The 18437-nt window shown below is 35.4% G+C and overlaps 1 pseudogene; it reads left to right on the forward strand.

The window, feature by feature from the left end:
• The first annotated feature begins 1524 nt into the window (after positions 1 to 1524).
• LOC120177431 overlaps positions 1525 to 18437 on the forward strand; it is a 33119-nt pseudogene continuing 16206 nt past the window's right edge.

Below are 18437 nucleotides of genomic sequence, written 5' to 3' on the forward strand. Positions count from 1 at the left end.
CATGGGTAAAGGCACATATTGTAAAACACCATGAACATTCTCCCATGACCCTCCAAAACACAAATCTATCCAAACTTGATCAACATTATATGATTTCATTCTACAAATTGTAAATTAATTTACTAAACAAATGAGCTATAAACTACATATCATCACTAACTTAGAGAAAAACATACCTTTATTAAGTTGATAGTTGATAATTTGGGAGAGAAATCATTGAAAAATTATATAGAAATAAAATTATGTAAAAAAAATTAGAGATGAGGAAGGATGTTGTTGGATATAGGAACATATGTCGCCGGAGAGAGTGATAGATGGAGATGGAATGAGTTGTGATTTAGAGATTTAGGTTATGAGTTGCTGCTGCTGCGTAGTTATATACCCAAAACATTTGTGTTGCGAAACTAAAACCTGTTGCGAAATTAAATTCGTGTTGCAAATTAAAAAATCGAGTTGCGAATTGAAATTCAGTTGCGAATTTGAAATTCAGTTACGAATTTGAAATTCAGCGTTGCGAATTCGACTATCGCGTGCGAATTTGACTTATGTGTTGCGAATTTAACTTCTGTGTTGCGATTGGTCACTGAGGTTATTTTCTCTTTAAAAAATAATATATAAATATTAATATTACGATAAAGTACATAAATAGTTATTGAACTTTTAGGGCATTTGTATTTTGGCCACCTAACTTTTAAAACTTGCAATACAATCATCAAACTTTTAGTTCTTTTTCTGTAAGGTTCCTGACGTTACCTTCAATTAGTTTTATCTGACTTGACATTTACCTTCCGTTAACCCCATTCTTCCTCCTCCTTCTCCTCCTCCTCTCCTTCTAACAATATCACAAACATAATCCTACGATATCTTTGTTGTCATTTTTTCATGGAGGGAGAAGTATTTGTGAGGGAAAGAAAGCGTATGGCGCTAAATTTGACCGAGATTTTAGTCATAATTTTCACATGCTTTTTCTTTGTTAATCTCTTTTTGCTTTGACCCTGCATATTTTTACAAGGTGCTTGAAACACACTACTAAATGATCTCAATGGGTTTCTTTGCTCATCTTCATTTATTGTTACCTTGTTTCAATTTTGGTTGATTTTTACTATCATTTTTTGTTTGAGTTTTATTTGGTTGTATTGTTGTTGTTTTGGTTTGGGCTGAAATGAGGTTGAACTTGAATTAGCTAAGTGTTTATCTTCTTTTTGAGATTTTTTGGTATGATATTTATGTTTTTTGTTATTATATTATTGGTAGGAAAAAATAGGTTATAGTGATGAAGGTGATATTAATGTTATTATATTAATGAATCATCTTGAAATACCTCAGTTGAATCTCAGTTGGGTGACCAAAATGCAAGTATCCTAAAAGTTTGGAGACTATTTGTATACTTTACCCTTAATATTATTAATAATTTAATTATAAAAAAGAAAACTCACTCCTGCGTAAAACTGGATCCATTTTCTTTGCATGACCCACGAATACGAAAAGATGTCATTGAGGAGATTTAACACTTTGAATACAGGAATGACTATTTTAGATGCGTTGATCGAACAACACCAATCTAAGAATGCCACTACATCTACATCATCACCTGAGACGACGTCGATCTCCGCCGCATCATCTAATGTCAACAGTGGAGGTGTCGCCTCCGATGGATTCGAAATGGCGAGCGAACGTGGCATCAGCGACAACGAAGAAGACGCTCTCGCCCAAGATCAACAAACTTCCGAATAGAAAGATCTCGCTTCTTATCAGGATACGTTGAAAGACGAGCTGAAAGACGTTCTCTCTTCTTCCCGCCTTTTTTATCCCTCTCTCTGAATCAGCTACTAAGGTTAAATAAAATATACATTTTATAAAAGAAAATTGTTTCCAGAAAGCTTTTGCACAAGCAAATAATGCGAAATAGAAGGAAATAAGTTGTTTGTGAACACGCAATGCGACGACACTGTAGATACTTTTTTTATTCGGGTATTTTTTATTTTAAAGAAAATAACTTTAGTGACAAAAAATGCCTTATAATATACGATTTTAACCAATTTTTTTTGGATTTCCCAAAATGACCAACAAAATCGCAATGCGAAATAAAAATCGCAACGCGATCTCCAGAATCGCAAATCAGTTCCCAGAATCGCAACGCGATTATGAAGAATCGCAATGCGATAGTACAAATTCGCATTGCGATTTTTCATAATCGCAACGCGAATATGAAAATTGCAACGCGAACATATAAATCGCAACGCAATTCTGACTATCGCAACGAGTATCCGTAAAATCGCAACGCGTATCCGTAAATCGTAACGACAATACGTAAAATCGCAACGCGTATCTGTAAATCGCAACGAGAATACGTAAATCGCAACGCTTATCTGTAAATCGCAACGAGAATACGTAAATCGCAATGCGTATCCGTAAATCGCAATGCGAATACGTAAATCGCAACGCGAAAACGTAAATCGCAATGCGAATCTGTAAATCGCAACGAGATTCTGACTATCGCAATACTGAATTTCAAATTCGCAACTCGTTTCTGAATTCGCAACAGGTTTTAATTTTGCAACACAAATGTTTTGGGTATATAACTACGCAGCAGCAGCAACTGATAACCTAAATCCCTAAATCGCAACTCATTCCATCTCCATCTATCACTCTCTCCGGCGACATCCGTTCCTATATCCAACGACATCCTTCCCCATCCGGCAACAGGTTTTAGTTTCGCATCTCGTTTGTTTAGTAAATTAATTTACAATAATGAAATCATCTAATGTTGATCATGTTTGGATAGATTTGTGTTTTGGAGGGTCATGAGAGAATGTTCATGGTGTTTTACAATATATGCCTTTACCCATGAATCTTCAACTAAAACTGTCATTAAAAAAGTTAACTTATGAAACTCTAATGTTACGTGTTGCAAATAAATTGAATTTAGAGCCCCTAAGTGGATTTAGGCTATCTTATCAGAGAAATGATAAAGTTTATTTGTTAACCGACAATGAAGATATTGAACGATTCATTGCTTACATTAGTGTTTCAAGTGATGATGTTACATTGTATGTTATTGAACCTAGAAGTAGTGAAGTTAAGTCAGTAGCGGGTAGTAATCAACTAAGTTTTTCAACCCCTAGTTTATGGTGCTCAAATTTAATGGTTCCACCACAATTTCATCACCAAGCAAATATTGTTTCACCACATTTCCAATACCAAACACAATCTCAAAACCCACAACCTTTCCCTAATCCAAATCCCAATCAACTTTCAACACCAAATTTCGGTTTTCGTATTGACCAGTTAGACGATGATGAGCCAACAGAAAAAATTGTGAGTACTAGTCAGTATTCGAAATTTGATCTTGGTCAATACCAGAACTTTGATCTTGGTCAATACTCGGATTTTGATGATTTTTTAGAAGAAGAAACAGACCCTGCGTGTAATGATTTTGATATTGGTCAATACCCAATTTGATGATGAAACAGCCATTGCCGAGGAAGATGTTGTTGATGATAATGAGGAGGAGTTACGACTGTAAATGACAAGTTGAACATCCATTCTGTATTCATATAACACTGAAGAAGAAAAAGAAGAAGAAGAAATCCCCAAAGAAAGTCCCCGAAGAAAATGCCACGAGAGTATAACTGGAATATGCCAGAATTACTTCAGATACCGGAAGAAGAGTTGGTAAAGATAGTTGATTGTTACACAAAAATTATTCGTATCAAGAAAGATGATTGTTTTGATACAAAGGAAGACTTGAAGATAGCTTTGTATACGAAATGTGTGGAAGATGGCTATCAACTAAAAGTTAACAAATCAAGCAAAGATCGTTTCGAAACAAGGTGTATGATTGACAAAAACTGTATGTGGCGTATGATTGCAAAAGGATAAAAGATTGCGAAATGTTTCAAGTTAGGACTTTTATTGATAAACATACATGTTCAAGAACCCAAGTTTTTCCTCACCATAGACAGCAAACAAAAAGGTGTTGGGTGGTTTTCTGGCTGAGTTAATGTTTTTGAATGGTAGGGTATATCAGGGACTTGAAATTATGACTGACATGAATGCTCGGTTCAAGATTAGTATCTCATATTATCAAGCTTGGAGAGCCAAATGTTATGCCTTGGAATTGTTTAGGGGTCGCCAGAAGCATCGTTTCCAAGTTTTTCCTCACCATAGACAACAAACAAAAAGGTGTTGGGTGGTTTTCTGGCTGAGTTAATGTTTTTGAATGGTAGGGTATATCGGGGACTTGAAATTATGACTGACATGAATGCTCGGTTCAAGATTAGTATCTCATATTCTCAAGCTTGGAGAGCCAAATGTTATGCCTTGGAATTGTTAAGGGGGTCGCCAGAAGCATCGTTTGCCCAACTGCCGGCTTATTGTCACAATTTAAAGCTAAAAAATCTTGGGTCGGTAACTCATATCAAAACAGATAGAGATGGACACTTTGAGTTGCTATTTATCGCCATTGGTGCTGCAGTTAATAAATCAATATAATTTTGTTAGTTACATGCATTTCACGTTTAAATGATTATATTTATTGTGTATATGATTTTGTAGATTCATTCGTTTATTAATTGCATGCGCCCAGTTATTGTAGTTGACGGAGGACATTTAAAAGGTCGATACCTTGGAGTAAACTTATTAGCAGTAGCCATGGATGCTAACAATGGGATACTGCCAATAGCTTACAGGGTTGGCAAATCTGAAACCTCTGATTCATGGACATGGTTTATGGGGCATCTTAGGGATTGCATAGGTCCTATTAGCAATCTGACAATCATATCCGATAGGGTAAACTCAATTGACAACGCTGTTAGAAGGTGTTTCCCATATGCTTTTCATGGACTTTGTGGTCTTTATTTGTATAGAAATCTAAAATCAAGGTCTGCTGGTATAAAAAATCACAAATGGACATACTGGAAGGCTGTAAAAGCTTATCGGGAAGTGGATTTTAATAAGCATATAAACTGTTTAAGACGTGTTTTGCCTCAGTGTGCTCAAACACTAGAAGATGTCGGGTTTGAAAGATGGTCAAGAGTACATCAACTTGGAGCAAGATATGATTTCATGACGTCTAATAGTGCAGAATCAATCAACGCTCTAAGTCGTCATTCCCGAAAATTACCCATTACTATATTAATGGAGTTTTTTCGAGCCTCTATTCAACAGTGGTACTACAAGAAAAGAAACCATGCAGGTATTATTTCTTTAAATTCGTAACTTATCATATATTTTACTAAGTATTATTTATTTAAATTTACAGGAACATTGGAACATCGTGTTACACCATGGACAGAAAAAAAGATAACGAAACGTGTTGTGAAGTCAACGTCATGGAGAGTTGAACCATGTTCAAACACTTTGTTTGAAGTACTGGATAATAACTTAAATGGGCTTGTCGATCTAAATGCAAAGACGTGTAGTTGTATGAAATGGCAAATATCTGGTTATCCATGTGGCCATGTTAAAAAAGTTTCTCTTCATCTAAACCAAGATGATTCAAGCGTATACGCTATGGATTGCTACACTACAGAAGTATATCGACAGACTTATGGCGAGATTGTCTACCCTATTCCACATCATTCTGAGTGGGACATACCAGATGACTTACAAACAGTTTTGCCACCAGCCATGGACAGAAGGCTACCTGGCCGACCAAAAAGTCACGATCGTATACCGTCTAAGGGTGAAGAGAAGAAGAGATCGACATATAGTCGGTGCAAGGAAAGTGGTCATACAAGGTTGACATGTGGATCACCAGGTAGCTTTCCATATATACGAACCCCACGGAAACAGATTCTATGCATTTAAGTCCTCTACCAATAATATTAGCTCCTGAGGAATAGGTTGTCTGGCCTCTCTTCCTAAAAAGCTGGCATACACAAGTACTAGAAGGCATACTCGGACAAAATCGACGTCGTTCATCCGAGTAAAACCATCTTTCTTATTAAACAATTTCTTCAGGTCTTCCACGTGTAAGTTCGGCTTCTCTATTGACTCATCAGGAAAAACCCAGGATAACCATGATGGGCGGGTGATATGACGAGTGTACCGGCCTACATCATCGTGTCCGAATCGTAGACCAGTGATTATGCAGAACTCCTTCCGCCCAAAACAAGTATACACCGGTGGAAAATGAAACCATATCTCTTCCTCACCACGTTGTATACTGTCGGGTAGATCGCTAGTCATGGTCTGAAGCTACAAATGGGTCAAATTAGCATCTCCACCCGGATGCTGTACTCTCAGCCATGGCCTGAAGCAGGTTTCCTCAAACAATTTTCTTTGTGCAGGTGAAAGCTTCGAAGTAATTGTAGTGGCTAGGCTAACTTTATTCCTTAATGTCAATAAAGCCGAAAAAAAATTTCTACAAAAACAATAAACATACCAAGTTAGATATACCAAAAACTACACTGTGAAGATATACCAAAAACAATAAACATAAAGAGTAGTAGTTTATTCTTGAAACTAAAATTTGAAACACTGTTTTGTCTTTTGGTTGAAATGAAAATCGCAACGAGAGAATGAAAATCGTAATGCGGAAATGACTATCACAACGAGAGAATCGCAGCGCGAAATGAAAATCGCAACGCGAAATTAAAATCGCAACGAGAGAATCGCAACACGAAATGAAAATCGCAATGCAATTTTGGTTTCGCGTTGCGATTCTCTCGTTGCGATTTTCATTTCTCTCGTTGCGATAGTCATTTTCGTGTTGCGATTTTCATTTTCAATATTGGCAGTATTAGCAGTATTGGCAACAATCGAATGAATTTAATAAGAAATCTAAGTGAAATGGTTAATCTATTATTGAAATTACCAGTAAACTTCTCATCAATTTCAATATGAAAAACCTAAAATAATGCAAAAATTTCAAAATAAAAATAATTAAAAAAACTAACCCTCGGAGGTTGATTTTCCATTTCTGAATGATTGTGAGGGATTTCTGACCGTGAATGGTTGTGAGGGATTTCGCCGGAGATGGGGACGGATTTTGCCGTAGAGAGTGAGAGATGGAGATGGGACTGAGTTGCGATTTTTTTTAGGTTTTAGGTTATGAGTTGCGATTACGGGATATACTGTGGACGGTTCAATGTTCCGATAATTAATATTCGTGTTTGGAATTTGAAAATAAAATACACGTAGCGATTATAATTGTGCTTTAAAAATTGCGTTGCGATTTACGGATACGCGTTGCGAGTTTACGTATTCTCGTTGCGATTTACGGATACGCATTGCGATTTATGTATTCTCGTTGCTATTTACAGATACGCGTTGCGATTTACGTATTCTCGTTGCCATTTACGGATACGCGTTGCGATTTTACGGATACTCGTTGCGATAGTCAGAATCGCGTTGCGATTTATATGTTCGCGTTGTGATTTTCATATTCGCGTTGCGATTATGGAAAATCGCAATACGAATTTGTACTATCGCATTGCAATTCTTCATAATCGCGTTGCGATTCTGGGAACTGATTTGCGATTCTGGAGATTGCGTTGCAAATTTTATTTCGCATTTCGATTTTGTTGGTCATTTTGGCAAATCCAAAAAAAATTGATTAAAATCATATATTATAAGGCATTTTTTTCACTGAGGTTATTTTCTCTTTATTTTATTTTAATTTTAATTAATTACTATTATTATTTTCTTAATTACATATTACATATTATTTTGTAGGTCACTGTAAGCCCACACAATTATACCCGAAGCCCAATACAGTTTAACAGGCCCCAACCCAAATACAAAACAAGGCCCAGTCGACCAACCCAAGAAAACAAAACCCAAACCAGCTGGAGTCCAGACCCGAGGCCTGGATCTGACCCGATCCAGGCCTATCACTCAAACGCTAGGTTTTTTCTTCTTCAGCTCTAACAGCCCACTAAGACTCGGATCCAGACCCGTGTCTAGTGATCTGACCCGACCCCATGATGCAACCTTAAATCTGATAGGGTTTCTTTTCATTAGCTCAGCCGCCGCTCAAGCCAAGTTGCACACTCCGTCGCCCCCATCAATGATCTGCCCAAACGGTGATTGAAAATTCATCGAACAATAACATGTAACAAATCAGCCAGAGAGCAAATTTCATCAAATCCAAGAGCTATCAGAAAATTTAAAGAGCATAAGTATAAGGATTTCATTCCCTACAAAGATAGAGGACATCCAATCAACACAGAAACTAACATAAAAATTAAAGGAAGAGAAGAGAGAGGGCATTCGGTGAGAGTTAAGAAAAAAATATATAGAAAACCCAGAAAAAAGAGAGAGAGAAAAAGAAAAATAAGAACTAAAAAAAGGAAAAAAAAGATAAACGAATCTACCTTGTAGATCCGACCATAGAGACTTCATTGGAGCCCAACACGTCTCTCATAAAAGGTAAAGACTGTCTCTTTTTTGGGGTTTGATTGGGTTCGAAGTTCGTTGGTTTTCTTTGGGAGTTTAGGTTAGCAAAGGGGAAAACTTTGATGGTAAAAGGAGTCTTAGGGTTAATAGGGAGGTTTCTATATTTTTGTAACTCCCTGTGGCCACCGACGGTGGCCCGGAGTTGAGGCTTCTGTTATTGGCTAAGGGAGAAGGTAGAGAGGAGGAGGAGGAAGGGAAATGGGTCGATGAGAAAAAGAGGGTTGAGAGCCTTTTTGGTTCTCTATTTTTAGAGAAAGGGAGGGAAATGAGAAATGAAGGATTTCATTGAGTTAAGGCTGCTCAGGTGGCCTTATATATCGAGTCTTAAACGACACCGTTTAGGGAGGGGTTTGTTTATAATTTCAGTATGGGTAAATTACGTTCGCGGGGCTCCGTGTTTTGTAAATTTTGAGTAAGGGCACTGGTTGTATTTTATTCATTTTGTATTTTATGCCCCGCATTTGTGAAGTTTGCATCTTGGTCACTGGATTATTTATTATTACTATTTTGTAAATGGCATAATGCAAATAAATACCCCTAACTTTTGGCACTATATGCATTTGTGCCCAAATCGTTTTTTTTTGGAGCAGTTCTACCCACAACGTTTGATTATAAGGCATAAGTCACTTAGTTGTTATTGAATGGCTAATAACAACATTTAAAGTATATTGTTGCCATCAAAACCACCATTAACACAATCACTTTTTTTATAAAAAAATTATAGTTTGATTTAAATTTTTATAATTATTTGAGTAAATTTAAATTATCCATAGGTCTTTTTAAATTTAAATTTATAAATCGATCTGGGGTCTTAATTAATTTTAAATTTATAAACTTTAAAAACAATCATATGTAAATCGATATGGGAATAAACCATAGGTATTTTTTAAAGTTTATAAATCTAAAATTAATTATAATTTTAAATTTTAGTTTTTTAATTTTACTTTGATTCATCAACAACAGATCTCCAATCTCCATTTATGTCTTTAGCAGTGATAGTGCTTATGGAAGATGTGAAAACAACCCTTTTCACAGTGTTGGATTTCAAGTAAGATTTGAGGAGGTTTTCAGTGCCTTTGATGCAGGGTAAATGATATTTGATCTAACATAGGATTCTTGGAAAAATTAAATTCTCTGTTAGATTGATGAACTGTCGAAACGTGACTGAAAATGCTTTGAAGATAAAAAAAATGCAGAATTTACCAATATTCTCCTTCGAATTGGCGTCGAATTCCATTGAAGCCGCCACATGAAATACACCATTGAAGATAAAATTTTAATTAATTTTAAATTTATAAACTTTAAAAAACATAGGTTTATCCCCAGATCAATTTTCCTATGATTTTTTTAAAGTTTATAAATTTAAAATTAATTAAGACCCAGATCGATTTATAAATTTAAATTTAAATTTAAAAGACCTATGAATAATTTAAATTTACTCAAATATTTATAACAATTTAAATCTAACTATAATGTTTTTTAAAAAAATTGCTTGTGTTAATGTTGGTTTTGATTGCAACAATATATTTTAAATGTTGTTATTAGCCATTTAATAACTACCAAGTGACTTGGCTTGATGGTTAGGTATCAAGGCTTTCATCCTTTAGACCCAGGTTCAAATCTCATGGATTGCAAAATTTGTGGAGGTTTAATCCCTCTTTTCTTAATTTAATAAAAAATTCATGTGCCATGTGGCAATATCTGATTGGTTGATATTAATTTAATAAAAAATAATTATTTATTATTATTAATTAATTTAAAAAAAATGATGACGTGGCATCACACGTGTACATGCCACGTCAGTATTTAGTCTACGTGGATCTGCCATGTCATCATCATCTATGATATGAACATGCCACGTCAGCAAAAATAATGACATGGAAATACCACGTCATCATCGATGACCACATGTGCATGTCATGTCAGATGGACCCGTTGACGTCACTTGACTGACAGATTCCATCCAACGAGGGGACTTATGCCTCATAATCAAACGTTGTGGGTATAAATGCTCCAAAAAAAAAAACGATTTTTGCACAAATGCATATAATGCCAAACGTTAGGGGTATTTGTTTGCATTATGCCTTTGTAAATTTATAAATTCTACTCAGCATTTATAAAACTTTTGTTTTAGTCACTGTTATGTTCTTTGGGTTAAATCTTAAATTACATGTATGTTTTACTTTCATTGTATTTTAGTCCTTATTTTAGTTATGGATTTATTTCATTTCCAGTACTTATATTATTTAACTTTTGTGATCCGGTTCTGGTTTATTTGTAATTACTGTTTAGTCCTTTAAGTTTATGTTAATAACAGTTTGGTCCTTTAAGTTATTGTTTTTGCTATTTTAGTCTTTTAACTTTGTCTTTGCTATTTTAGTCCTTTAAATTTTTGTTAGTGCCATTTTGGTCCCTAAAATCCCTATGTACTTATTTTTATTATTTGTATTTTAATTTGTAATATTCACTTGTTTTTATTTTAGTCCCCATGTATGAATATTTTACATTATGTATGTATTATTATTAAGTAAATATTATCCATGATTATTATATGTAAATGTATGTTGTTATTTTGTTATTTAATATTTATTTCCTTCATGTTTTTATCTATTGTATGGTATTCAACTACTTTCAAGAACATCGATTTTGTAGAATGAGCGTGGAAAGCTTCACTTGGTCAAAGTGATACGATCGAACATCGATTTTGTAGAATGAGCGTGGAAAGCTTCACTTGGTCAAAGTGATACGATCCGATACGACATTTTAACAAAATGTGAACTTAAAATAAATCAATTTTATTTTGCTAATCAATTCATTTCGTATGTCACTTTGAACAATGTAATGTATGTTTCTAAATCGCAATTTATATTATTTTACGCAACATGTCAATTTTCAACTTATATTCGATTCGTGTTTTATTAAAGGGGGAATATTCTTTACGGATAAGAAATAGCTAAAATAGCTTTTCCGACGGAGGATTGCTAATCTCGAGATTTCTTTTCAAGTTAAAGAGTTTTCTCTGATAAATAATTCGAAGCAAATTAATTATATTTCAAAAAATGGATCATATTTTAATTTTATATTCAATTAATATTTTCCACCAATTACAATAACATGTAAGCGACATAGTACCAATTTTGGGCGTTGTGGGGTACTAATCCTTCCCCTTGTCTAACTGACTCCTAGACCCTTTTAAACCGTATCTTTGGTAAACGCAGACCGATTTTTGTCTAAAATGATTTTTCTTAAAATTGTTTTAAAAAGACGTTTTTAGGTATTCGACCTACCTCGCCCAAAGGTCAATGGCAACTCATTTTCAATTTAATCCAAATTAATTCCAAATTCACCAAAATTTCCAAATAAAAGTCATAATCATTTTTTAAAATAATAATTAATTGTTTTCTAAAAAAATGTTATGACAGCTTGGCGACTCTACTGGGGACGTTTTTTAGAGAGTAAGGTTGTAAGTCGCTTACACATTGTCATAGTGGTGGAAATTATGAGTTCGAGTCTATAGTTAGCTTATAATCCATTTATTGAAAGTTTTTTCTAATTTGTGTGTTTATCGTACTAACTTTTCAATTTATGTTTTCAGCTTTGTCAAGCTTTTTTCCTTTTTTCGTTTTCCTTTTGAGTCAAAGGTTTGTACACTCTCCTCACACACATCACGTGCATTTGCATGACATAAGCTCTAGACACGAGCTTTGTTCCGATTAAGTCAGGGTGAATGCTTTACTCTCGTAAGAATTTATTCTTCGTATGAGTTTTAACACATGAGATACATACCTTATACCTTCGTAGGGATTTATTCCTTGTATGGGTATAAGGCAGTGAATACCCTCGAATTGAAATCGTTCCATTCGAAACCTATAATGGGTGAGGATCGAGGGTTTGGTAGTCTAAGGGAGCACCGATATCAAGGACAATTCTAGTCCCCTTTTCCTATTAGAGCCTAAACCATGCATATAGTGAACAGTAGAACGATCACCCTAGATATAGTCATATCGAACCTCTGTCCGTCAGTAGGTACCCAAACTAAGTGTACACAAAGGAAAAGTGTTTCTAAACCCTTACCTTTTGCTTTAAGTTCATAGAATATATTTCATTTTGAATAAAATCATGAGAACTAGATACCATGCGGTTAAGATTACTTTCTTGATTAATCATTCGGGTAGATAGCATATCCGGGTAGGAATGTTATTTAGTTAAAGCATGTTCGGGTAGATATCATGATGGGGTAGGTGTTATATTCATCTTTGAATAACATTTTTATATGTATTGATTGTCTTACATGTACTAACTAATTTCTTTGATGTTGTTTGTATACACTAACTTATTTCGTTTATTTTGTTTGTGTCATTTTTTTCATTATTCTTTACATTTCATTGCATTGCATTATCATGACATAATGCGAAAATGTTGATTTACAAGGGGATATTCGAAAGAAAATTTTTACAATAAGAGGTAAAAGTTTTCAATCAAGAAGTCCCATATACAGACATGCACCAAGGGCTACAAGAAGTTCATAGAATCCAAGAATGAAACTTATTCGAAGATCGGGCAGCATTCGATACTTAAATGACGATCATTTGATCCAGGAAGTAATCCAAAAATAGATTCACATCTACGATTATTCCATTGCTAGTCAACAAAGAGCGACACATTGACTTCAGCACCGCTGGGGCAATAACATAATTAGGTTACAGAATACTTGAGGGGCATCTTCAAGGACGAAGATCCGAGATGAAACAGTGATCCACTTCAAACTCAACACCTAAACGAAGGCATGTCTGTAAAGTGGAAGATCTTGTAATGTGAAAGCTTTTGTCTCTAGTGAAAATTGTTCTAAAATATTCATTGTTGGGATCAACATTTTTGCATCTACATTTGCATCATTGTATTTTGCATAGTATTCATTTAAGCATTTGTACATGTGTTAATCATACCTTATGGAGAAATTTGAGGAAATGGTTCTAATTGTGCAACTGCATTCTCACAGTTTTGAGAATGGAAGCCAAATTTGAGAATTTGAAGAAACAACTAGAAGAAAGTTTGCAAAAGATGCAAGCAGAGTGGGAGATTAAAATGGAGCACGTACAAAAGGCTACCATGGATCGTATCTTGCAAAACCAAGATGACCTGGTTAATTAAATGGTGGTAAAGATGGATGGGCTCAACCAGGAAAGAAGCAAAGAGAAAATTTCCTTGACCTCTGAAACCTCTGAATGTGTGATAGCCCATCCTAGTCCCCAAATACTTATTTCACCCCACAAGCTTCCAAGCCACCAAGTAGGCTTCTCAGCCACTAAAACTCATACAACTATGATAAATGCTCGAGGAAATTCTACTAATCACAACATGCCAAATCCTGATAATATGAAAAGAACCAACAATGAGATCCCAGAGAATTTGAAAAAGTGGTGCAGGGAGACCTTCAAAGAAATGAGAGGACATAGCTCTCACAATGAAATAGATGCGACAGAACTAGTCTTAGTTCCTAACTTGGTGCTTCCGCCCAAATTTAAGATGTCCGATTTTGAAAAATACAATGAAGCCAGTTATCCTAGCACCCATATCACGATGTTTATTTAAAGGATGATTGGGTACACCAACAATGATCAGATGTTGATCCATTGCTTCCAAGACAATTTGACTGGACCCGCTTCTATGTGGTATAACCAATTGAGTTATACTCAAATCCTTGGAAAGATTTGGTTAGTGCCTTTCTGGGCTAATACAAGCACATAATGATATGTCCCCTGATCGAACAACACTGCAAAATATGGAGATAGCAAGTGATGAGAGCTTCCGATATCACGCAAAACGATGAAGGGATGTCGTGTCTCAAGTACATCCACCGATGATCGAAAGAGAGTTCATCACTCTATTCATCGATACATTGAAGTCTTCATATATCGACTACATGATAGGAGCTGCCACTAAGAGTTTCTCTGATATCGTCATGTGTGGAAAAATGATTGAAAGAGATGTCAAGAATGGTCAGATAAGAAGCACTAACAGTACTGACATTAAGAAACGAACTGAGATCAACATCGTGGGATCTTATCTAGCTAGTCTAGGGACCACCTCATAATGTCTTTCGTGAAAAGACTCACATCAATCCAATCCCAATGATGTATGAGGAATTTCTCCCAACACTAGTTGAGAACAATCTTGTGACTCCAGTTCAATCCAAACCAAGAGAGGCCCCATATCCCGAAGGCCATGATATAAACACCGTATGCAACTATCATATTAGGAGCTCAGGGAACACCGCTGAGAATTGTGGGGCATTGAAGAGCAAGGTCCAAGATCTGATTGATTTAGGGGCATTGACATTCAAGGTGTGATGGGGCATTATAATCAGGAATCGGCTGGGGGCATCTATTAGGAGTTTTTGTTGCATTCTCATGTATGTCATCTTGTTTCAACTTTTTTTTCTTCTTATGTTTAAATGTTTATAAATCACTTAACGTTCGAACATTTTCAATAAAATGCTTCATTCTTAGGAAATGAACAATGAGCAAATTTTAATCTTGAATTCTTTGAATATCATATTAATTAAAAGCTTTTTAATAATTAAGGTTATAAATTTATGACAAATGACAAGATTGAACCCCTGCAAAACAAGGACCCCTTGATCCTAATCTAAAAAATACATCAGAGTGAATACCCTTCCATTGAAGGAACCAAGCTACCTCTCTCCTCGCATGTTCAATCAATAATCTTGGCATTCAGGTTTGCGTTAGGAGTGGACAAATGGGGCAATTAGCATATGAGATTGCAAAACTAATTGGTTCTACTTCTGTTGATGACATTCAATGATGATCATGATCTTCTCAGATGGAATAGTCATGTAGATGAATCTAGTTTAGGTCAGTTTCTTGGAAATTAAACTCTAACGATGAGATTTTTTGACCTTCAACAAACACTGGGACTATAACAGGTTTTCCTCAGCGAGCTTAAGAACTGGAATCCGTACACCCATATATATATATATATATATATATATATATATATGTATACAATAAAGCTGAGTTATTCCGCTAAAGAAATTGGTTATAGAGGAAACTCGAAAGCCCTAGCTTTATTAATAGATTACATTCAAACCATGTAATTGATCGGGTACTTGGTAATTCAGTGTTTCCTCCACTGTGGTTATCAAGTCGAAGACTTTGTGATGACATGAATCCTTCAGCTAGCCTAATAAAGGAAATTATAATATATATGTACAATAAAGCTGAATTCAGCTAGCCAAACACTGGCAAATTAAATCAAATTTACTAAATAAGGAGTTTCAGTGAATATATACTAAGGGAGTTGAGGAGCACATGTTATAGTCAAAATCATATGAGCACTCGGAAATCTCATTTTTAGACCGATATTTATGCACTACCTTGACTAGAGGAGTCTACGAAGCTTGAACAAATGGAAGATTTCAGAGAACTGAAACAAAAGTGTTCTAAAAAGTCTAGCAATTGACTATGCTAGTTGTATCATTTTGTTCGTCTCCGATCAAAATGCCAAATTAAGACAAAGAGGTATGTCCTAATTTTCACGAGGACCAATCGATGAAACAAACCTTAGAATTTAGGTAGCCAACCTCAAAACCAACTTTTCAATCTTAATATTTGTCAAAGATTTGCAGCTATCAAAGATTAAAAGAGCAGTTGATTTTATATATTCAATGAATTCATATTTTTGTGATTTGCTCCAATTGTTAGGCCGAATAAGGGTCATTAATTTAGTTCATTGTTTTTAAAAGAAGAAAAACATTTTCAAACAAGATAATCTCTCTGGAGGCATATCTTGGAATTCAACAAATATCTCTCTCAAGCTCAAGATCTAAGTTGGGGCAAGAGAAGACAAATATTTGGGGCAAAATTTGATGGGACAAGGAAAACAAATTATCTCAGGTCGAGTTTTGCAAGAGTACATCCTGGTGGAAATAAAGACAAACTGAATCAAACAAAGAATGAAGGTTGCTCACGCAACCGTTCCCTTCACAGATCCACATATACATACATCAACACATACATGACACAAGAAATTTGCATCTTTGCATTCATCATCATGTGCAATAAAGATTTTTATTTTCTCTCTATTGAGGATAAATTCAATAAAACATCAAATAAATTTCACCTTGGCATCCATCATAACATCCAAGATAGTCGGTTAGAAATGTATCGTTTTGATCTTTAAGGAAATCAATGTTAAAAAATGACCAGATATCTCTAACTTGAAGAAATAATGATTTAACTTCCTGAAGTAAACTATCAAATCTTATGAAGACCTCTCCTCAGCATGCAGGAACAATCAAATTATCGGTCTCCTTGGATGTTGTTTCTCTTGAAAAAAAAATTGTCTCTCTTGAGACAATTTTTTCTAAGAACAAATTTGCTCTCACTTGAGACAGTTTTTCTTTAAAATACAAACTTTGAAGTTGTTTCTTTGAAAACAAAATTTTATCTCTTTTGAGACAGTTTCTTTTGAAGAAAAAATATTTGAGTCTGTTTCTTTGGAAACAAAATATTGTCTCTATTGAGACATTTTCTTTTGAAGAAAAATCTTTGAGTCTTTTTCTTTGGAAATAAAGTTTTGTCTCTTTTGAGATAGTTTCTTTTGAAGAAAAATCTTTGAGTCTGTTTCTGTTGAAACAAAAGTCTTTGAGATTGTTTCTCATGAAACAAACATCTTTAAGATCGATTCCCTTGAAAAAAAATTTTGTCTCTTGAGATAGCTTCTCTTAAAGCATCATCTTTAAGTAGGTTTCTCTTAAAACCATTATCCCTAAAGATGGTCAGCCATCCTCATCATGTAGGAAACGTGTCACCCCTGATAACCAGCCATCCTCATCACGTAGGAACCATGTTATCATTCCTAAAGATGACATGCCGTCCTCATCGCGTAGGAATCGTGTCATCCACCGACCAGATCTCCTCATCACGTAGGAGCCGTGTCACCCCTAGATAACCAGCCGTCCTCATCGCGTATGAACCGTGTTATCGCCCTTCCTAAAGATGGCCAGAACTCTTCATCGTGTATGAGCCGTGTCATTCTCAACCAGATCTCCTCTTCACGTAGGCGTCGTGTCACCCTTAGATGACCAGACCTCTTCATCACGTATGAGCAGTGTCATCCCCCCCCAACAAACACATCCAATTTCTACGCAAAAAAAAGAGAACCAGACAAAAACGTGTTGTCTTGTCGTTTTTGCCCTATTCTTATTAACACAAGAATGTGCAAAGAGGGGAAACTGTAGACACCCGCTTTTGTCCGGATCTTTTTTATTTTATTTAAATTTTAATTAATTATTATTATTTTCTTAGTTACATATTACATATTATTTTGTAGGCCACTATAAGCCCAAGCAATTATACCCGAAGCCCAAAACAGTTCAGCAGGCCCCAACCAAATACAAGACAAGGCCTAGTATGTAACACCCCAATTTAAGGGCTAAATTTTAGAATTATAAAGTGGTGGATTTAATTGGTATTTTGGGAAGAAAATTGAGGATTAAATTGAAAATTTTCAAAGTTGACAGACTATTTTATAAAGTACAGGAAATTCAGTGGCTAAACTCATAATTTAACCATTTTTATTTTTTAGACAATTATAAGTCTCTTCCCCGTGTATTTCTGTAGAAAAATTCTCATTTTTCCTCTCCCCGGTCAACGACTTTGATCTCCGATCTACTCGCCATCCGGCCTCCGTTCGACGAACCGAAACCACCATCGTGTTCATTGTCGACCGGTGAACAAATCCCCTCAAGCCTCTGGTCGTGAATCGATGTCATTCGTTGTTAATTTCAATCGGAAGTATCATCGGTTTTAACTCAATTTTCGTTGGTTTTCCGTCGATTCACGTCGATCCGGCCACCCGTTTTCGACACCTCCCACACCATCGTGCTCCTTGCATCGTTCTGATTCCACTGGTGATATTCGTGTCTCCGTCGTCGTTGGCACGTAGAGGGGTGAGAAAGTTAAAGTTTTTGATGTTTTGTAATTGAGCTCTCCGTCGTTCAAATTTGTGAA

Source organism: Hibiscus syriacus, unplaced genomic scaffold (assembly GCF_006381635.1).
Source record: "Hibiscus syriacus cultivar Baekdansim isolate YM2019G1 unplaced genomic scaffold, ASM638163v2 tig00112289_pilon, whole genome shotgun sequence".
Taxonomy (NCBI): Eukaryota; Viridiplantae; Streptophyta; class Magnoliopsida; order Malvales; family Malvaceae; genus Hibiscus; species Hibiscus syriacus.